Source organism: Mesoplodon bidens (assembly GCF_964165515.1).
Source record: "Mesoplodon bidens genome assembly, chromosome: 8".
In the NCBI taxonomy this organism is placed as follows: Eukaryota; Metazoa; Chordata; class Mammalia; order Artiodactyla; family Ziphiidae; genus Mesoplodon; species Mesoplodon bidens.
Window position 1 is genome coordinate 113,237,430 of NC_138165.1, and position 18,920 is coordinate 113,256,349.

The following is an 18,920-nucleotide window of genomic DNA, read 5'->3' on the forward strand; positions in this document are numbered from 1 at the left end:
GTAGAAAAGGAACACAACAGAAAGAGACAAAGCAGGAAGAAAAGGAAAAAAATGTTTAAATACCTTGTAATTAATATCCTCAGAAAGAAAATTTACTCACCCGTGAGCAAGTGAGGTATGCTTTTTTTAAAAGGACCATTTAATGAATAAGAAAGAGTCCTTGGAAATTAAGACTATGAAAACAGAACCTTCAAAAGTAAATTAAAAGGTTGGAAATACAATTAAGTAATTTTCTGTGTGAGGAGAGAAATAAAATTTGGGGATCAATGAAAAGAAACTACTAAAGAAATAATTCAAGAAAACTTCCCAGTACAGCCAGCCATGAGTTTCCAAATTCAAAGGGTCTACCTACCCCACCTGCTATAAAAAGTCAGAAACCACAGCAAACTGTGAAATTTCAGAACCTCGGGGCTAAAGGGAAGATTCCAGAAACTTCCAGAGAGAAAGGATGGAGACTCAGAATGGCATCAGCATCTCATAGATACCAGATGAAGAAACACTTTCAAATTGCTGAGGAACGGCAACTTTCAGCCTAGAACTCTGAGCTCAGCCACACCACAACCAGGAGGGAGGGTGAGAGGAAGACCCAGGAAGACTCAGCAGGAGGCTAGAACCTGTGCTCCAGCAGGTGGCTGGTGGGGCAGACGTGGGTGCGGGCCCAGCCCGGAGGACGGTGAAGGGGTCCCAGCAGGACCTTGGGGCTGCCTCGAGGCGGGGACGTCCCTCATCGGAGGACAATGGAGGGGACCCAGCCGGGGAGAAGACGGGGCTGCGAGGCGGGAGGTGGTCTCCCCACGTGGAGAAGCATCCGTCAGGGGGTTTGATGAGAGATCAGTGATGACCCCAGGCGTTATGTTATCACTCATTCCTGATATAATGTTCTCCAAGAAAGAAAATATAAGCAGAGTCCACTCCTGAGAGCAGCAGGAAAGAATGTTCACTAGTTCTGCTGGTGTAAACACAAAATACTAACCAACACACAGGAAACACAGCAGGAAGACGGGGAGAGGTGTTGCATGTGGCGGGGTCGTTGGCAGTGCGACGGGGCAGAAAAGCTGACTCTGTCCCAGTGGGATCTAAACGGATCAGACAAAACCAAAAACGGAATGTGGAGGGTGAGGCCCCGGGCGGGGCTGCTTCTCCCGTGGAGACTCGCAGCCCTGACGGACGTGGATGCCACGTCTCCATATGTTACTTTGGAAAAATTTTAAGAACAAACAAAAGGGGAAAGCCAAGAGGGAACCCACGGTGTGGCCAGGCTCGGGGCAAATGCCTGAGGAAGGAGGGCAAGGGCGCGGCCACTGTCGGCCACCACGGAGTGAGCCTCTGCACACGGCTGCCACTCCCTGGGCCTGCTTGGCCACCACCTAGGTGTGAATGTGAAGCTGACCCTCACGTCCACTTGAAGGTCACACTCACATGGAGGAGGCACCCCTCCCACCTCCCGAGGACGCAGGCCCCGGGCAGGCTCCATGCCAGGTCTGTGCCGGCTCGAGAGGGCTGTCCCGCCCTGGGCTGGAAGCCCACGGGCCCAAGATGAGTGGACAGAGCAGTGCCCATGAGACTCGGGTGAGCCGGGAGGGTGATTCCATGGAACACTGAGGTTCCATGCCATCTCCCCTTCTGAAAAGGGAATCTTCTGCCTCAGTCTCCCTGCCTGTAATTGACACCCTCAGGAGAATCTGGCCAAAAGACCCCCTTCTAGAATGGGGCAGGGACCTCTGTGCATGGACCCCAGGACCAAGAGCAGGAGGGGTCTGCAGAGACCCTGGGGACCCTCTCTCTACAGTTGGGGGAGGGCATGGCCAGGGCTGAAGTCAATGCTGTAAAGCCCAGGGCCAGCTCCTAGGCTCCCCGGAGCAGGCTGGGCACGGAGCAGGACTGTCCCCTCAGGCACACAGCTCTTCCAGAGGCTACAGGGAGAGAGGGAAGTGCCAGAGCAGCCAACAACTGAGGGCCAACCAGTTCAGGACACGAGCAAAAGCCCAGGTGGGTGGGGGGAAGAATTCAGGGGCTGGAATCATGCCCAGCTCCGCCCCACAGCCCCTCACAGCCCAAGTGCGCCCTCATCTACACACCATGAATGTTTTTTTCCAACACTGTTTCACCTTCTTACATCCATGTATGACCATCCAGGGTGGACTGGAGGACGTACCTCTCTGAGAATCCAGGTTTCCTTATGCTGGAAAATCTTTACCCTTTCGAAATTGAGAAAAGCCTTAGGACATTCTGGCTGGAGTGGGAAGAGTAGGAACAAGGTCATGAATTCTTGGTGGGAATGCAAACTGGGGTGAGATTTCTAGCAAGCCTTTAGTAACAGGCCTTATGCCTTAAAAATAAAGGCCATATCCTTTGAATTAGTGATTCCCAAGTGCCAAAATAGGTAATAATTAGAAATGAAGAAAATATTTATGAAAGATGTTCAATCTGACATTGCAAAATTTTCAGTTCTCCTCAGATTTAGCTATATTAATTCAGCGCAATTCCAATAAGCAAAATATTCCAACAGGATTTTCAGTGGAATTTGGCAAGTATTTGGAAGAGAGTTTTGAAAAATAAGAACAAAGAGGGGGAGCATCCCCTACCAGCTATCATATTTACTACAAAGCTACAATAATTTACGAAGTCTAGTAGTGGCACAAGAACAGAGAGATCAATGGAAAAGATGAAGCTTGGCCACAGACAGACACACACACAGAGACAAATCCAACATATGATAAAGCAGCATTGCAGGGCTTGGGTAAGATTGGTATTGGACAATTGGCTATCCCATGTTGAAAAATAGAGCTAGAACTTTATCTTGGAAAGGGTTACAAGAACATATAGGAGACTCTGCTTATGGCTCTGGATAGAAACTATGCATTGACACCAAGCATGAAAAACAAAGGAGGACTTGTGCATCCAGGTGGCAGAGTGGCTGGCGGCAGAGGGTTGCTCCCTCCCCTCCGTGCACAACTAGAGGAGCTGCATACAATTTTTAAATCTGTTTGAAGGTCTAAGAGTTACAAAAGCCATGCAGACAGGCAGGCCAAGATTCCAGAGATGGGGCTACCGGGGCAGGGGAGGACTTTCCCCAGCACTTTCTCCCTGAGCGTTTTGCATTCTGGTCACGGACTTGAGGCTGGGAATCTAGAGTTTTTCCAGGCAGAAAGCCATTGCTGAGGGATGGAGAACCTGCAGAACTTTTTGGTGGAGAAAAACAAAACCTGAGAGGTCAAGATCCCCGGAGAAAGAAGCAGAGACTTAAGCCGAACAAATGGTCAGTTCTCCCCTTAAGACATCTGCCAAACTCCGAAGGCATGAGGGGCGGAAGTTTAAAACTCAAGTAGAAAGCGTCTGGAAATCAAAGAGAAGTCTTCCACGGTCTCAGGTGCCAAGGAGTCAGAGGTCAGAGTTCTGGGTCCACTGGGAGGAGGGGCCACAGCAATCACGCCAGGGCCTGATTTGAAAGCCCTGAAAGGCACAGAATCTAAAAGCAGGGCAGAACCACAGGCAGGCCACACCTTATCAAACTGCAGCCAGCGCTGACTCAGCTTGGTCTCTGACTGAATGAGGGATGACCCTCACTCCACCTGCCTGGAAGAGAAAATCTGAGCCATCTGGAGCCTCGAATATGCATTCACAGGCACCATCTGAGACTAATCAAAACTCACATGTCATGAAAAGAGACAGGGCTATATGACTCAAAACAAATTGGGAAAGAAAGGTAAAAAGAAAAAAAGAAACAAACCTACATATGATCCAGATCTAGGACTTATCAAATGAGGGCTTTAAAATAATCATGACTTATATGTTCAAAATAAGAGAGAAAAGGATGGAGAAAATAAATGGAAAATGGAGAATTTTGCAAGAGGATTTGAAACTATAAAAAAGAATCAAATGGAAATTTTAGAACTGAAAATACAATAACTGAAATTAAGAACTGAAGAGATTAGACACATCTGAAGACAGTGTTCAGGAAGTGGAGAACAGGTCAACAGAAAGTTAAAGAACAGAGAAAACAAAGAATGGAAAATATAAAAGTGAGAGTCAGAGAAATACAGGACACAGTGAAATGGTCGAACATGCATGCAACTGAAATCTAAAAGGAGAATAATGGAATAGGAGAGAAGCAATACTTTAAAAGAGAATGACCATTTATTGTCTAAAACTACTGAAGTATATCCATCCAGATTCAAGAAGCTCTGCAAACACCAAGAAAACTACACCAACGCACATCATAATAAGACTGTCGAGTACCAAAGATGAAAAGAAAAATATTAAAAGCTGGCAGGAAAAAAAAGACCTTTAAAGGAACAAGAATAAGATTGACAATTGAGGACTTCCCTGGTGGCACAGTGGTTAAGAATCCGCCTGCCAATGCAGGGGACAAGGGTTCGAGCCCTGGTCTGGGAAGATCCCACATGCCACAGAGCAATTAAGCCCATGCACCGCAACTACTGAGCCTGTGCTCTAGAGCCCTCAAGCCACAACTACCGAGCCCACGCACCACAACTACTGAAGCCTGCATGCCTAGAGCCTGTGCTCCACAACAAGAGAAGCCACTGCAATGAGAAGCCTGCACACCACAAGGAAGAGCAGCCCCTGCTCACCACAACTAGAGAAAGCCCACATGGAGCAACTGAAGACCCAATGCAGCCAAAAATAAAATAAATAAATTTATATTTTAAAAAAAGATTGACAACTGACTTCTCAACAGAAATGATGGAAGCCAAAAGACAGGTTCTAAGGTTTCAACATTAAGTAGAAAAGTAATCATTTATATTAGACTGTCAAGGATACTTGTTTCAATTGCTAGGGTAACCATCGAAAGAGCAGAGAAAGAATGTACAACTAACAGGTTAATAGCAAGATAAATAGAAAAAATTTTTAATATTTTTATTAATCCAATAGAAGGCAATACAGGAGGAAAAACAGAACAAAAAAATGTCAAATGGAAAATGAAGATTTAAGACTCTAGATAAAAGCTCAAGTCAATTAGTATGGACTATTACTCCAAGTCAAATGTTACAGCTGTCAGAACAGATTTTTTTTTTTAAGTTATAGTCTGTTGACAAGAGACATCTTTAAATAAAAAGACACAGAGAGACTGAAAATAAAAAGATAAAAATTTTTCGTTTTCCTATCTTTTTTTTTTTTGAAGTGGACCATTTTCAAAGTCTTTATTGAATTTGTTACAATATTGCTTCTGTTTTATGTTTTTTGTTTTATTGTCTTTTTTGGCGAGGCATGTGGGATCTTAGCTCCCCGACCAGGGATCGAACCTTCACCCCTTGCATTGGAAGGCGAAGTCTTAACTACTGGACTGTTAGGGAAGTCCCTGCTTTGCCTATTCTATCAGCTACTGAAAAGGAAAAATATCTATCATGCACATTCTTTTAAAGCGCCCATGGAACATTTACTAAAATTAGCCATATGCTGGTCATAAAGTAAATGCTAACGAATTTCAATTTATAATTAAATTCATTAAATTCATAAAATTAAATTCATATGTTCTCTGACCACAGTAGAATTAGGCTATACATCAATACCAAACAAAAAAGCAATAAAAAAACCTACAACCAGGACTTCCCTGGTGGCGCAGTGGTTAAGAATCCGCCTGCCAACACAGGGGACACAGGTTCGAGCCCTGGTCTGGGAATATCCCACATGCCGCGGAGCAACTAAGCCTGTGCGCCACAACTACTGAGCCCGCGTGCCACAACTACCGAAGCCTGTACACCCTAGAGCACATGCTCCGCAACAAGAGAAGCCACCGCAACTAGAGAAGAGAAGCCCGCTCACCGCAACAAAGAGTACCCCTGCTCACCACAACTAAAGAAAGCCCTCGCACAGCAACAAAGACCCAACACAGCCAAAAATAAATAAATTAATTTAAAAAACCCAAAAAAACCTACAACCTCTTGACTGTTTGGACATAAAGCAATACAATTCTAAATAACCTATGGGTCAAAGGAAAAAAAACTCATTGACTATTAGAAAATATTTTGAACTGAATAATGAGGATACAAGATATCAAAGCTGTGGAGTGCAGTTCACACAGAACTCACGAGGAAATGTATAGCTTTAAGTCATGGGGGTCGAGGTGGGGAGTCCTTCACAGCAGTCCCAGGTCAATCCAGAACCCACCGTCCCCAAGGGAGCTGTGGGTTTGCCAGGCAGACCTTCGGGACTTGAAGGTTTGCCTTGAGAAGGACCCGGTGCACGTGAACCAGCAGCTGAGGCTCTGCCAGAGGAGGATTGTCATCTTGTTCACCCCTTAACCCTGGCGCCAGCAGGAGATGCCTGGAGATGTCAGGGAGGAGGCTGGTTGTGAGCATTTGAGGAGGGGGCAGGGCAGGAAAAATGCATCAGTTGCTTGTGAGCACTGACTCTTTAAGTCATGGAGATGGATGAGATCAAGGAGGGAGAAGAGTTAGAAAGGAAGAAAGAAATGGGGGAGGAGCAGGTGGGGAGAATTCTCAGGAGTCTAGCTGCTTCTCTAGCAGACTTTGGACCTGTCTGCCCAGGGCAGCTGGGGGCCCAGTTCCTGAGCCTTGTGAGGACGTCCGCGGGCTGCTTCCCAATTTCCCTCCGTGCCTTTGGCTTTCCTGGACCTGCTGTCAGTTACCACATGGGTTCTGCTTTTCATTTTCCAAATGTGGTTGCTGAGCCTTATCTTCTGTTTTTTTATCCTTATGGAAGCATTTAGGTCTTTCTTTAGTTTACCTCTACTGTTAATTCAATGGCATTTAAGGAGGGAGAGAAGATAAATTAGAAATGATGAACCAAACACTAAATTCTATATAATTCTATCTATGTAACTTCTTAAACTGGCCAAAAATGAGCAGAATAGCACATTATTTAGCAATCTAGAGCTAAATAACAACAGTAACAACAACGAAAAAGTAACAACAAACAGCTAAAGGGAGTTGAAAGAGGTTGCAGATAGAGACCAAAAACTGCTGATTTTCTAAATGAGTTTTGTAGATACATTCGACTCTTCTAAATAATGTTCATATTTTACCTAAAAAGAATTATTTTTAAAATAATTACCAAACGGTTCAGGGAAAGAGGGAGAGAGAAGGTTAGCTCACTTTCGGTTGACAAGCGCTGGTGTGCATGAAAACAAAAATCAGTTTTGCTCATTAAAATTAATATTTCAAAACTGATTGGGGGAGAAAGGTGATTGAGACACTCCTATTTCTGGCAATATGATGGATGAGATACCCTCCCATTAGAAATCACCTAGAAATTTGGGATAAATAACAAGCATCAGAATAAAAGAATTCTGGAAAAGGGGGGGAAAGAGAAAGAAGGAGCTGAAATGAACGTGGGGAGCCCATCCCACAAGCCCATCCAGAAGGAAGCTGCAGGCCTTTGCTGATGCCAGAAATGCAGAGAATTGGGTTTCACCTGCTGAGTGGGGGGATGGGAGACATAGCTTCAAACACAGGCAGTCGGGACTGGAATCAAATGTCACAAAAAGTTGGATCCTGCAAAGTTACAGCCCCCGTGGAGTGGAAGGCTGGGGAAAGCCATCTGCCGTCAAAGGGATGTGGGCATTGGTCTGAATGACTCTCAGCTCCCTGTGGTGAACAAGCCAGCGCTTCTGAGAATTTGAGGCCACAGACCTGACCTCATGCAGGTTTGGGTCTAAAATTCACCTGCAGGATCAGGGAAGCCCAAGGTTGAGAAATTAGCTCAGAGTAGGTCTCAGGTGTTTGCACCCAAAGCACCTCACAAAGGCAGATACAAATCCTCCTTGGAAATAGCTTCCTACCCTTGGGGTCCCAGTATTCCCAGAGATGAAGATCAGTCAAATAGGAGCTGATGGTGAAATATTAACCAACACAAGAGATGAAATTCACCATGAGAATCAGGAAAAAAAAAAGGAAAAGAAAATCAGAATTAGATCCTCAAGGACCTCAGACGTTACAATTGTCAGATACAGATTATAAAATAAGTGCACTTAAAATGTTTACAGAAATAAGCAGGAATGGGAAATAATGCAGTAAAATATGAGGGGAAAAACCATGCAGAACTTTTAGATATAAAAATGTAATCCTTTAAATTTTAAAACTTAGCAGACACGTTAATCAGCAAATTAAATGGAGCTGAACAGAGAATTAATGAACTGAAAAATACGTCAGAAAAAATTACCCAGAATAGCCCCAGAGAGACAAAACGATGAAACCATAAAAGAAAGGTTAGGAGTCATGCAACATGGAATAATTCCTTAATTTACCATGGCAGTTTTAACACACCTCTCACTAACTGACAGATCAAGCAGACATATAATTAATAAGGCTGTAGAAGGTTTGAACAACATAATAATCATGAACTAATGAACATATGTGCTCCCTTGCCCTCAAAAATTAGACATACTTTTCTAATACATAGGGAACATTTTCAATATTTTACCTTGTAGTAGGCCATAAAGCAACTCCTAATAAATTTCAAAGACTCTGTATCAAATGATCATGTAATTTGAACACAATTAAATTAAAAATCAATAAAATATCATTAAAACCCATATGTTTAGAAATTTAAAAAGATAAACTTCTAAATAACCAACACAAAAAACAAAAAATCACTACAGAGCTATAAAAAGACTTATTAGTAAATGAACATGCAAATACTACCAGCAAAATTTACAGCACTTCCACATCCAGCCATGAAGGAGTTACAAGGACCATACTTAACCTCCCACTGTAAACAACAACTAGCAAATTGGACAAAATAGATGAAAATGACTGTTTTCAGACATGGCACAAAAGGCACTGAGAGAAGGGAAACATATGAGTCTCCCTTCCCTCCAATCACTCCAAATCTTCCCAGAGGCAATTTACAGACCTCAGGCACTGGGAGGTGGGACCCAAACAGCTCAGCAACTCTGATGAGTTGGGGAGATGGAAGTCAGAGTTTGGGTAGGTTGCAGCTGCTGGAATCTGTGGGTCAGAGTTCTGGAAAGGGAACAGTTGCTCAGTAATAGAGCTCCAGAAATCTGCATAGGGATACCCTTGCATCTTTGTAGACTACTAGTCCATGCCCATGGACTGTACAAAGAAGACTGAAGACAAGAATTCCCAAAGCTCACACAAAGTCAGAAGACATCTGTGCTCCCACCAGCCAGAATACAGTTCTCTTGATCCCTCCACCCCAGGCCCCCAGACATTCAGTAGAGACCCCAAAGAAATCATACTTTAGTGTGGGCTTAACTATTCCCAAAGTGAAATCTACCCTAGAGCAACTCTAAAAAAGCTTAAAATCAGGCCTTGAAGGATCAAATAAGTCCTCAAGTAATTTAACTGCCTGCCAAAACAAAGCCCAACATTCTTTACAGGAAGAAAGCATAATTCAGATGCTCCACAATGTAGAAATGCCTAGAATTCAATTTAAAAAATTACTACACATGCCAAGAAGCCAGAAAAGATGACCTATAACCAGGAGAAAAATTTGTCAGTAGGAACTTGAATTTTCCTACAATCATTAAATAAATTGATTCAATAGTTTAAAATATTAACCACCAGAAAAGTAGAAGACTCAGATACTTTTTATGAGTTCTACCATGCATACAAAAAACCAGATATTTCCAATCTTGTACAAACTATTTAAGAGAACAGGAAAAAGAGAGGGAAACAGAGGGAGAAAGATTATATCCCCAACTCATTCACTGAGGCTAATACGACCTTGGCATCAAATTAGACAAAGAACATTTGAGAAATGACCAATTTCACTGATGAACATAGATAGAAAAGTTCAAAATATTGACAAGAAAGTCCAGCAGAAAATAAAAAAGATAATGCAGTAGGTTTATTTCAGGAATACCAGTATGGTAATAGAACGCATGGCTTAACATTAGGGTATCTATTAATACAATTCACCACATATCAGATCAAAGGAGAAAAAGGTCAAATGAGGTCCTCTATAGATAGATACTGAAGAAGCAGTCAGTCATTTTCAAAATCCATTTGTGATAAAACTCTTGGCAATAGAAGGATAAAACTTCTTTAATCTCATAGTAGGTATCTAGTAAAAATCTACCCAAATACCACACTTAATGGTGAAATAGTAGGAACATTTCCTTTAAATTCAGGAACAAGTTCCAGATGCCTGCTGTCACCACTTGTATTCAACACTGTAGTAGAGGTTCTTGCCAGAGTGATAAGGCAAGAAAAAGGAATAACATGGGCAAAATATGGGTTGGAAAAGAATAAAACAAACTGCCATTATTTGCAGACTATTTGCTTATCTACACAGGAATCAAGAGGATCCAGAGACATAGTACTTGAATTAGTAGGAAGGGTCAGCAAAGTTGCTAGGAACCAGCCATGTTAGTATGCACTAGAGACAAGAGTTTAAAAATATTTTTTAAGGCGGCATTGAAAAAATAACCAAAAATATAAAATATCTTCATAGGAATCAAGGTCACAAAAAATACATACATCTTTTATGAAGAAAACTTTTAAGCTTTACAAAAACATTATAGAAAATCTAAATAAATGAAGAACTACAACCTGTTCATGAAAAAGAAATTTAAATGTCTTAAAAATGTTTATTTTCACCCAAATGAATCAAAACATTCGATGTAATTTCAAATGAAATCACAAACAAGTCTTTTTGTGAAACTGGACAGATTGCTTCTAAAAATGTATATGGCATAAAATACTACAAATACCAATAACAAGTTTGAAGAAACACAAGAGGTAGAAGGCAATAGGCCCCACCGATAACAAGACCTAATATAAAGCTGTAGTAATTAAGACAAGGTGGCTGGGACAAGTAAGTCATCACCATTGTAACAGAAGGGACCCCAGAAACAGACCTGCACACACAGCCCTTCTGACATCTGACAAGGAGGCTTTACAGGCTGATGAGAAGAGAAAGGGGTGCTGAACCAGTGATGCTGAGAAAACAGGTGTCATGGACTGAATGTCTGTGTTCCCCCCAAATTCCGATGTTGAAACTCTACCCTCCAGTGTGATGGTGTTAGGGGGCGGGGCATTTGGGAGGTTATAGGTCATGAGGATGCAGCCTCATGAATGGGATCATTGCCCTTATAAAGGTCCCAAGAGAACTTGCTCCTTCTCTCTGCTCTCAGCCATGTGAAAACACAGTGAGTCAGCCATCTGCAACCTAGAAGAAGGCTCTCACCAGAACCTGGCCATACTGGTACCCCCCTCCGGGGGCTCTGCACCCAGACCAAGCTTGTGCCCTGATCTTGTACTTCCAGCCTCAGAGCTGTGAGAATTAGTTTCTGTTGTTGTTAAGCCCGCCAGTCTGTGGTATTCTGTTATAGCAAACTACAACAGACTAACCCAACTGGCCAGTTGTACAAAATTAGATCCCTTTTTATTCCAAAACAAATTCCATGCAGACTGAAGACCTAAATGTGAACAACAAAGTTTTGGAAGAAACCGAACACTCTTATCTCCCTGCTCACCTTTAAGAAGGATTTCTAAGTCCATGGAAGACACCAGAAGGAAAAGTCCAGGCATCAAGATACCATTGAAAGGGTGAAGAGAAGCCCACCCACCTGGAGATGTCTGTAGCACATATGATCAACAAGGATTCATGTGCAGAACATATAAAGAACAGACAAAATCAAAGAAAAGAGACACAGAAGAAAAAATGGGCAAAAAGACATGAACAGGCAAATTACAGGACAAGATACTCAACCACAATAGTAATTAACAAAGTGTTGTCTAAAACCACACCCAACAGATCCCAACATTAAAACGTCTAACAACCCCAACTGTTCTAAGGATACGGCAACAGGAACTTACAGATCACCTGGGAAAAGTTCATTGGTTCAACCACTTTGAAAACAACACGGCAATTTTCTAGTAAGGCTTCAGACCACATGGCCAGCCACTGCACAACTAGAGATGTTGTGCATGAGTCCAGGAGTTGAGAGGGAGGGAATGGAGATGCCTAAACGCCCCGCAGCTGGAGACCAGCCAGTCATACAGGAGCTCCATCCAGACATAAAAGTGAATGAAGTGTCCTAGGGAATCTCACAAACATGGTTCAGGCAGCAACGTGCAGACAAGTGGACACGGTGAGATCAGCCAGTAGAGCCTCACACTCCTGGCAACACTACTGACAGCCCAGGGGTAAATAATGGAGCTCTGAGAATGCTGACGCCGAATTCAGGGTGGCAGGGAGACCCTGGTCAGGGGTCCAACCGACTGGGGCCAAGGCCTCAAAGTGGACCTCCAGGATGTCAGCAGCACGGACGGAACTCTGCAGGCTTCTGTGGCCCCATGTGCAAAGTGGGTAAGACAGGCCCTCCCCCGACTCCATGAGGATTAGGGGAGTGGTCCTCTGTAGCACAATAGTGGGGGCCTCCGGGGGCTCTAGGCTGAGGGCTCATGGACCCAGCGGTGGGCAGGAGTGGGGAGTGAGGCTGAAGAGGGCGCCCTGGGTGCAAGTCTGCCTGTGGAACCACCACTTCGATGGTGAAACCCTCACCCCTTTCCCTGCCCCCTCTTCACAGAGGGCCATGGCTTCCAAATCCTCAGGCAAAAGGTAGGAGGCTCTTCCCTACAGAAACGGAAGAAAACACCAGGCAAGAGTGAGGTCCTCGATGTGGACGCTGGCCCCCTGCACTCTGGCGCTGGGGGCACAGCTTGGCATCCGGCCCCCACACCTTCACCTACAGCAAAACTGCCACTGGGCACCCCCCACCCCACACTCGGCTCCAGTCGGAATCCCACCCAGATCGCAGGAACCCTTCCACTCCCCAGCAGGCCTCCCAACGGCTTCAAAGTGAAAGACCAGTAAACAAGCAGAAAACAAGCCCTGTGAGAAAGAGGTAAACCACAAGCAAAAACAAGCAAACCAACAAAAAACCTTTATAAACTTACTCAGAATGTTTCAAGAAGAGGCTACATTCTCAAAACAAGAACAGGATGCTATGAAATGGGAACACTTAGAGACAAGGAAGATGGTTCTTTTAGAGATAAACAGTGTAAATGCTGAAACACAAAACTTCCCCAAAGAACTCGAAAATGAAGTCCAAAAATTGTCCAGAAAATAGGACATAAACAGGAGACAGAATGAGAGAAGAGGCCAGAACACCAGAAGACCAATGCCTGAATTCAAGGAGGAAAACAGAAAAAATGAAAGGGAAGAAACATGAACAGATGAAAGAATAGAGCTTGTCTTCAGTTGAAAAGTCCCGCTGAGCACGAATAAACACATAAACCCACATGTAACCCAACTGCATGGATGGTCAGGAGTCCGCAGATAAAGAAAGGATCCTAAAAGATTTCAGGGAGGAAAGTCGAGTTGCTGACAAAGACTTCTCATAGGTGACTGGATACAGAAGGTGACGATGACAAAGGCTTCAGAGTGATTTACCAACAAAAAGTGCCCCCAGACAAAGCATCGACCCAGCGTGAGGACAGACCAAAGACACTCTCAAGAAGCCAAGGACTCATCACCCTTTTTAGGATGTCACACAAGGATGTGCTTGAGCCAAACAAGACAGGAAACTAAGAAAGAAGCAGCTCCGGGGCCCAGCGGACAGAGAATCCAGCCCAGGGGATGCAGCGAGCAGCAGGAGGGAGGTGGCTTCTGGGGGTGAGAGCGCCAGGAAAGAGGGGACTCAGCGGAAGAGAGAATGTGATTGAGAAGCTGGGGGAAGGTGAGGATGAAAGGAATGCATTCAGTACAAGAAAGGGACAGCTGAGATTGTCCACCGCATCACTGCTTGTCCTGGAGCTGCCGCCCTCCTGGGCACGGCCTCGGCCGTGGTATAGCCCTGGCCCCAGAAGCAGATGGAGAGTGAAGACCAGATGACACTAGCAACTGAGTCACCCTCTGCCCCAGCCCCATGACGGCCCCCCAGAAGCATGGTCCCCACTGACCCACAGGCCTTGAGCCTTGATGACCAAGCCGTGCCCCTCACCATCCTGGCTTGAGCTGATGACAGATGGGGAAGGAAACTGAGGACTACCTGAGTGTTACTTGCAGGGCTGAGACTGGGGTGGGGGAACAGGACTCCTGACACCCCTGAGGATAGGCCAGAGGCTGGGCTAGGGGAGGGGGCCTGCAGGGAGCTGGGCCTATAGGAGCAGTTGGGGCATCCCCATCCTTATCCCAGAGCTGCATTTCAGGAGCCCTGACAGGCCCTGATGGAAACAGAGACACACAGACAATCCCCACCCCTGACAGAGAGGCAGCTGCTCGCCCTGGGGCCACAGGAAACGAACTCCTTGGGCTAAAGCCACTGGCCCAACAAGGAACCGGCATTTACTGAGTGGCCAATGCGTGTAAGGCACTGTGCTGGCACGGGATGGGGTGGCAATGGGGTGGGGGTGGGGGGAGCAGAAAGTGCTAGAAGAGCAACGTTTTTGGAGTCAGAGGCAGCTGGGGTGGAATCCCAGGTCCTCTGTGACAAGTCACATGCTTTCTCAGGAGCCTCAGCCTCCAAATCTGACAAATGGGTACAACGCCACCTGTGTGTTGGTGTTGGGAGTGCGGACAAGGGGGCACACGGAGATGTGCAATGCAGTCTGCTCCTAATCAGTGTTCACTTCCTCCTCACTGACCCCCAAACTACCTACGTGGGGTGGGGTGGCCCTCAGGGGTGCTTAAGGCAGGCTTCAAGGTGCTGGCAGCACTGGAGGGGGGCTGGAATCTCACAGTGGGGGGTTATGTGGAGTGCTCCAGGGGAGAGAGGACCAGGAAGGAACAAGCCGGGTGAGGGCTGCAGAATCTGTGTGTGTGAGTGTGTGTGAGAGCGTGTGTGTGAATGTGTGAGTGTGTGTGAATGTGTGTGTATGTGAATGTGTGTGTGCGCGTGCGTGTGAGTCTGTGTGAGCGTGTGTGCGCGCGTCTGTGTGTGAGTCTGTGTGTGTCTGTGTGAGTGTGTATCCGAGTAGCGGCTCCAGTCAGCCCAAGGGCCAAGTGGGGAAGGGTGAGGAGTGAGAACAGGAGGCCAGGGCTGGGGGGTCCTGGCTTGTCCTCCCCAGACCCCAGGGAGCCCTGAAACCCAGGTAGAGGGAGGGGCAGGGGGGGCATTTCCCCACTCCCGGGCTCCTGAGCGGGGGATGAGGCGGGGGCGGGGGAACCAGGGCTCAGCCGGCCCAGACACAAGGACGGGATTAGGAGATTAAATCCAGCAGAGGCATTAGAGAGGCATCAGGCAGAAGCGGGGCCCAGCCACTCAGGCGGTGTGTCCTTCCCAATCCCAGGGGTGACACCCAGGAGGCTGCAAGGGGAGCGGCTTCCGGCAAGCACGGGGGGGGGGGGGGTGGGGGGTGGCAGCTGGGAGGGAGCAGGCTCAGGGTGTGTGTGTCGGGGGAGGGCAAAGCCCGCAGGAGGGGCTGGGGAAAACCCCAGAGGGGTCAGGAGGCTCAGCCTCAGCTGACCGCTGACCTTGACCGTACCCTCCACCCTTCCAACGTCTCCATTACTCTGCACTGGGGCGCTGGGGGAGCCTTGGGTCAGCCAGCGCCCCTCGGCCGGAAGCCAGGACCCTGGTGGTGCTCAGCAAACCTGCTAGAACAGGTGGGACGGTGAAGCACACCTGCCATCAACCCCATCCCTGCCCCCTGCCCTGGGCCTGCCTGTGCAGGGTGAGGCCAGGTGGGAAGAGTTCCAGCAGCTAACTGGACAGAACAGAGTACTGAGCAGGCCCAGCAGCCTGGCGGTGCCCCTGGGCACCCTGGCAAAACTGAGAGGTTTGGGGGAGGGCATGGTCCAGCCCCTCCAGCATTCTCAGAGGTGCTCCAGGGTATGGGGCAGGGGAGACAGCGGGAGTGGCACATCTGGGTAGGTGTGGTGAGCCTGGTCCTTTGGGCCGAAGAATACTGAACGGGGAGTGCTCTAGGCAGCACGTAGGACTGGGCAGGAGGGCAGCCACGCACTCATCCTGGGGGTCACTCGCTGCGGAGTGGCCCCTGGCCAGCCACTCTCCATCCCAGGGGAGGCAGCCCAGGCCCCTCCAGACTCAGAAGGGTCTCAGATCTGAACGGCTTGGCAGGCCTGAGCACAGGCCCTGGTCAGTCAATCCTAAAGTCCAGGGTGGGGTTCCCAGTGCTGGTAGCCCCTCCACGGGCCCCAATCCTGTGATAGCAGGACCCCATAAGAATATCTCCCCACCCTGCCACGCCCAGCTCACCCACGTTGGCTGGCCTATTTGAGCGGAATGGGCCTATGAAGACTGCCCCATCCCTTCCGGGTCTTCTCCTGAGGCTATGCCCCCCATCTCCACCTCCCACCCATGTCTGTCCCCCCCCAGTCCCGGTCCCTCCCCCAACCCCATCCCACCCTCCAAGAGCCCATGGGAGGACTTCCCTGCTCTGCGTCCAAAGGACGTGGCCAGCCCTGGGTCAGCAGTGGTGACACCAGGGGGACTGAAGGGGGACAAGGCTGGGTGGCTGGGCCCCCTGTGCCCAGTGAGTCTGGGTGTGAATCCCGCTACACCCCACCTCTGGGCTTTAGGCAGAGCCTCAGCTTCCACCTGGCCATGGCTGGCCCATCGGGAAGCCCCAGGACGGGCAGTCTATGGGCCACTCCAACGGGGGGAGGTGGATGGGAGGACACTCAGTAGGGCTAGCAGCCAGTGGGTGGACATACAGCAGGCACCTGGCAGGCCCTCCTCAAAGGGGCCCTCCCTGGGAGCCTTGGGGTCATGGGGCCCTGACTCCACGCCTGATCTTCCCTCTGTCCTGTGGACCGCACCCCACAGGCAACTCCCTGCTCATCTTCAGATCCGGGCATAGCATGGGATGGAGTTTCTAGTCCCTTCCCTGGCTTTGACCCAGTACCCTCACAAGACTTCACACCCAGGTAGAGACTGACTGTCCCCTCCACCTCATCTGGGTCTCTCAGCCAGCGGCCTCCTTGCAAGCATCAGCCCCTGAGACATGGCCCTGGCCCCGGCAGCATCCTTCACCCTACACTGCAGACGCTGCAACCCACTGGAAGTGCCACACCTGCTTCATTCCTGACGACCCCCACCCCTCAGGCTCAGCTAAGGCGGGTGGCCGACCACACCTGCAAAATGGCCGCCGCAGGTACAGCCCTAAGCCCCCACTCCAGACCCCAGAGCTTCCCTTCAAACCTGCAGCAGCTTTCTCAGACCGAGAGGGGGATGGGCACGGTTGCCCCAGTAAAGGGCCCTCAGCCAGCTCGAGAGCAGGGAGAGGGTGGGTTAGGTGTGACTGTCCTGCAGAAGCGCGCGCTGGGGTGTCACGCTGACTCCCCAGGGTTAGGACAGGGACAGCCCTGCGCCGCAGGGGCCTCTCCGCACCGCCTCCTCTCCGCAGCCGCAAGATCCAATCCTTTGCTCTAACAGGCCTTTATCCCAGCAATGCAGGCATCCCCTGGAGGGGGCGGCCGCTTGGGGAGGGGTCCGCGGGTCTCTGTGGGAAAGTCCCTCTTCCCGGGAACGTGGGCGCGCATCGGGTCCGCGCCGGGGCGATGTCGCGCCCGCGCCAGGCAGGCCCCATGACTTGGCATTCCCTCCTTCCCCTCCCCCTTCCGCCCCTGCGGCCCGAGGTCCCCCAGCCCACCCAGCGCCAGGCAGACTGCGGCCCCTCCCTGCCCGCCGGGAGGGCTGCGCGGTGGGTTTGGAGGGGAAGTAAGGGCGAGAGGCAGCTTAAAGGACTAGCGAAAGGGTCTAAGCTGCAGTGTCCCTGTCATCCGAGCCCAGGCGCCTGGGGAGCGCCGCCAGCCGAGACGTCGCGGCCTCGCAGCCCCCTCCCCTCCTGCAGGCCACACCTGTTACTGGGGCGCTGGCTGCGTGGACGCAGGCCGCATCCGCAGGCGGCCCCTCCCAAACCGTGGGTCTTTCTGGAAGGGAGAAGGGGTCTCTTGGGAGGAGGACGCGACTTGGGGTGGGGCGATGGGCAGTCTCGGAGGTGCGCACCAAGCTGGCGGCCCAGCCCTACCGCCGCAGCCCCCGCCCGCCTGCCCGCTGGTTTGGCTCTTGGCTCCAGCATCCGCCCTCCCCCACCCCGGGGACCAGGGCCTCTGCCCGCGCCCGGCAGCCTTGAGTGCCCTCCCCTCCGGCCCGGCCGCTGCAGTCGCGCCCCCTCCCGGATGCCCCATCCGCATCCTCTCGCCTTTTCTCCATCCCTCCCCTCCCCCGCCGGTCCGGTCGCAGTCCCGGCCGCATCCCTAGGAATGGCTCCACTCCAGGGGAGGGGAAGATCGGGGAAGGGGGGAGGGTGTCTCGAGATGCAGCCAGCTGCCTGCGCCCTCCCCGTAACGACCCCCGCCCATCCCAGACGAGAGTCCCCCTGCAGCCAGGGCTGCATCGGAGGGGCCTTTCCGGAGGGCCCTGCCCAGCTGCTAAAGAAGGGCGGACACCCCTGAATTTGCACCATTGTTCTCCGCGGGGACCGGGGAGGGTCGGGGGAAGGGAAGGGGCCGCGCGGCGCCAGCGCCTCTGGCAGAGAAGAGGACGCCAGCGCAGGGCGCGAGCTCCCCGCCCCGGGGCGCAGGCGATGCAGGTGCAGGATGCGGGGTGCAGGTTCTGGACGCGGGGCTCGGGAAGCCGGGAGAGCCGCTGCCCTACCTCTCCGGCGTCACTGGCGGCGGCCCGGCATGAGCACGGGCATGGGCGCGGGTCCCCGAGCGCGGAGCTGCTGCCGCTCCCGGGCTGCTCTCGGCGCTCTGACGGCGGCGCCGCGTGACGGCTGCGGGCCCCCGGCCCGGCCCGCCCCGCGCCCCTCCCGCCGCGCTGGTTGGCTGCGCGCGGCGCCCAAGCCCCAGCCGCCAGCTGGTTTGTCGCGCGGGGAGAGGGACGGGCGTCGCGGCTGCGGCGGGGATGAGGCTGGGGCCGGGCTGTGACATCACCGCTGACACCGCCGTGCGATAGGTGGGGGAGTCGGGGACCGACACCCGGGCCCGGACGCGCCGCCCCCTCCCCTGGCGCAGGCCTGGGCGCCCCCCCCCCCGAATTTACCCACGGACCCGGC

At 50.1% G+C, this 18,920-nt stretch overlaps 1 protein-coding gene across 4 annotated transcripts in view; it reads right to left on the reverse strand.

Annotated features, from left to right (window-relative positions):
• The window catches only part of KIF1A (kinesin family member 1A), an 89,187-nt gene extending 70,610 nt beyond the window's left edge, over positions 1 to 18,577 (reverse strand). For all 4 annotated transcript variants that reach the window (XM_081241671.1, XM_081241670.1, XM_081241669.1 and 1 more), the window contains exon 1: positions 18,518 to 18,577. The gene's annotated coding sequence lies outside the window, so the exon portion shown is untranslated. The remainder of the gene's footprint in view (positions 1 to 18,517) is intronic.
• Between the last annotated feature and the right edge of the window lie 343 nt (positions 18,578 to 18,920).